Below are 3761 nucleotides of genomic sequence, written 5' to 3' on the forward strand. Positions count from 1 at the left end.
TTTGAGACGGATGTAATATCAACCCAAAGTAGTTTCTTATTTCCCTGACCCTTTGGTAAATGATCCTTCCCTATTAAATGCCTGTTTTGACTGCTTTATTTGCCCATAGTTGTTCCACTGTAAATTAATTACGTAAGCACAAATGAAGGCTTTTCACTAATGGACATTGTGGTCCCACTTTATTTACACTCTGAAAAAAGGACCTTCCCATAATTGGTGAAATAAGGTTACATTTACCTGAGTCTTATGCTCAGCGCCATATTTCTTATAGAAAACAGAGTTGCTCCTACAAAGGGAATACAGGTCTTTTCTTACCCCACAAGGTAGTCAAGGTAGTCTTATTCCTTTTGCCAATGACTGGCTAAGTCATAGACATACGATTTCATTGCGGCTAATGGGACCCAAAAGGAAGTAAGCTGGGGTTCTGAGAAGGATTTTCTCAAAACTGCAAGAGTAGTTTTGTGATGAGTCACGTGATTAACTGTGATGAGTTTTGGGATGAGACCCTGGAATAAGTGCTGGACACAGTGCCTGAATCAGACTGTGGAAATATTAATTTATTTTATTTTTACTTATTTATTTATTTATTTATTTATTTATTTATTTTAGAGACATGGTCTCACTCTGTTGCCCAGGCTGCAGTGCAGTGGCACTACCACAGCTCACTGCAGCCTTGAATCCTGGGCTCCAGCCATCCTCCCACCTCGGCCTCCCAAAGTGCTGGAAGTATGGGCATGAGCCACTACTCCTGGCCTGATTTTTAAATTAAAAACAAAAAACAAAACAATATGAGACTAATGGAGGAAACGCTCTACCCTTCTCTGGATATCGCTGGTCTACCTGTGATGCCCGGCACTGCTGCAGCCATCTTGGAACTGTGAAGGGAGATATTGCCGGCATCTTAAGGATGGTAAAGTAGAAAGATGGAAATAAAGTGCATCCCTGAAGGCATCTTTGAGATGCCAAATTTACCTCCTTGGGCCTTGATCCACCTCCAGACTTTTTGTTGTGTGAGAAAATAACCCCTCAATTATTTAAGCCACTTTTAGATGGGTTTTTTGCTTTCAGTCAAATCTTTCCTACAGAAGCCTCTATTATTGTCTCCAAATATTTGGGGCACTTCCCTGCGGGAAGATTGTACATACTCTCCCTTATAAGCCCAGGCCTGGCCATGTGACTTGTTCTGACCAATAAAACATGAGCAGTGTGATAGGCCATTTCCAGGTAAAAGCTTCAAGAGTCAATATGTGGTTTGACGTGCTTCCTTTCCCCTGCCCCTATGATCAGGGAAGCATGCTGAGGTGGAACCTCCTTTAGCCTTGTTTCTCAATGACTATGATAAGCAGGACCTTCTTGTCCCTCCCACAATGGACATGTGGAATGGACAAGAAATAAACTTGATCATTGTTGCTGCTGAAACGTGTTATTCTTGTTATCACAGATAAATGCAGTCTATATTGACTAGAAGACATCCTAAAAGCTGTAGTACTGAAAACAATGAAGTGAAGGCAAGAGCTTGAGATGCAGGACCTTAACCCTGAGTTGCCAGGAAACTGATTGGGAGCAGTATATGTCAACGACTAAACAGATATTGGAAAGGACAGACTCATCTCTACCCACCCCATACACTTCCTGGTTAGTGAAATGAGCCTTGGAACAGTAAGCAATTTAATCCAAATAATGCTTTGAAAGTGTCTTCATTTCAATGCATTATTCAGAGTAAATTAATCACAACTTATTAAGTGTCTCTTCAGTATCTTTGACAGTCACCTCATCACTTTGCCCCACCAACTTTTTTTTAATATAATGACCTTCCCATGCATTACCTTTACAACCCACTCAACAGACACCTGCCTAGGGGCTTTTGGTAATGGCTCAGTGATCACATGCACGAATATTAAATGAGGGTGATGTGTCAGTGGTTGGGACAGGAGAATGATGATGATGAGATATGATAGCTAATATTTATATAGCACTTGTTGTATACCAGGTTTTATTCTAAACCCTTGTATATAGTAATTCCCTTAGTCCTCACCTATAATGAGGCTGGCATTATGATTATCTCTCTTTTATGGATGAGGAAACAGAGGCACAGAGATATTAAATACCTTGCCCAAGGTAATGAGACTAAAATGTAGTGACACTCGTATTCCACTCCAGGCAATTTGGCTCCAGAGTTGTGTTCTAACTGATGATTAACTAAGAGGGGAGAGGGTTGTTCTTGGGGCAGCAGTTCTTGGAGAAGAAGTTCTCTGTGGGGCAGAAGTTAACAGTCACATTGAGCTCCACCTGACTTGAATCCTAGCTGGGTGTTGTCTCACAATTTGCGAAACATGTCTATGAACTGTTTTCCTCAGCCATAGGCTGATGGTACTAATAGTTCTGTTCTCTGAGAGTGGCGAACAGTTAAGTAAATGAATCATATAAAAGTCCTAGTATTGAACTGGGCCCTGATTACCGTCGACTGCATGTTACTGGGGCTGCTGGAGGTTTACGGAGTAGACCCTCAGAGGTGCAGAAGTCTTGGGCATGCAAAGAGTCATGCACAAGTATGAAAAGAATTTCTCTAGGAGCCTGTAGGAGGGTATGAATCGTAAGGCCTGGGAACAGTTAGCTGGAGAGTTACTTCTGGGTTTTGCAGACACAGCAGTGACTGAGATGCACTTGGTGCCCTGGAATGGATGGCTGGGTAAGCCATTTGGACCAACTGTGATTTAAAAAGGGTAGGCCAGGTGTGGTGGCTCATGCCTGTAGTCCCAGCATTTTGGGAGTGCAAGGCAGTTGGATCACAAGGTCAGGAGTTCGAAACCAGCCTGGCCAACATGGCGAAACCCCGTCTCTACTAATAATACAAAAAATTAGCTGGGCATTGTGTCACGCTCCTGTAATCCCAGCTACTCAGGATGCTGAGGCAGGAGAATCGCTTGAACCTGGGAGGTTGCAGTGAGTCAAGATTGCGCCATTGCACTGTAGCCTGGGTGACAGGGTACTCCATAAGAGAAAAAAAAAAAAAAGAAAAAATTAGCTGGGCATGGTGAAGAGCACCTGTAGTCCCAGCTACTCAGGAGTCTGAGGCAGGAGAATCTCTTGAATCCAGGAGATGGAGGTTGCAATGAGCAGAGATTGTGCCACCGCACTCCAGCCTGGGTGACAGTGAGACTCCGTATCAAAAAAAAAAAAAAAAAAGGGTGGGGGGAAGTGAGGGAAAGGGGCTTGGATATAAAGTTGTTTCGGAAAATCTTTGGAAATGTGGCTCAAGAGAGATAATATTTAGGGAAAATGAAATGATCTATCAGCAAGTCATATAGGTTGTATCTCTAAAATATATTTTAAATCTGAACACTTCTCACTACCCCCATGGGGAGCACTGCTAGCACCTTACCTAAGGTCACCATAGTGTTTCCCTAGACTCCTGTGTTAGTGTCCTAACCGGTCTCCCTGCTTCCATTCTTGTCCCTTCCTTTACAGCAAAAAGTCAAACTGTTTTTTCTCTACTCACACTCAACACAGAACACTTCTGGTCACAATGATATGTGAATTTTTCCCCACCAACAACCAATTCTCCAAATACCAGCTAAGTGTCCTACAATTCAGGTCAATTCTGCCACTAACTGGAGTTAGTGCAGATCTCCAAGTTCCCTATGGCACAAATCCACAAGACTGCCCCCCACTTCAGATGCCAATTGCAAGTCATAGGTTGCCAGGTTCTGCCCAACTTGGCTGCAAATCAGAGGCTCCAATGACCCCCTTCTTGGGTTCAA

The 3761-nt window shown here is 43.1% G+C and overlaps 1 non-coding gene across 1 annotated transcript; it reads left to right on the plus strand.

Moving 5' to 3' along the window:
- The first annotated feature begins 487 nt into the window (after positions 1–487).
- Positions 488–575, plus strand: LOC129013444 (small nucleolar RNA U83B). Its single transcript, XR_008493920.1, has one exon. It is a non-coding gene; the product is annotated as a small nucleolar RNA U83B (small nucleolar RNA).
- The last annotated feature ends 3186 nt before the right edge of the window (positions 576–3761 follow it).

Source organism: Pongo pygmaeus, chromosome 15 (genome assembly GCF_028885625.2).
Source record: "Pongo pygmaeus isolate AG05252 chromosome 15, NHGRI_mPonPyg2-v2.0_pri, whole genome shotgun sequence".
NCBI lineage: Eukaryota > Metazoa > Chordata > Mammalia > Primates > Hominidae > Pongo > Pongo pygmaeus.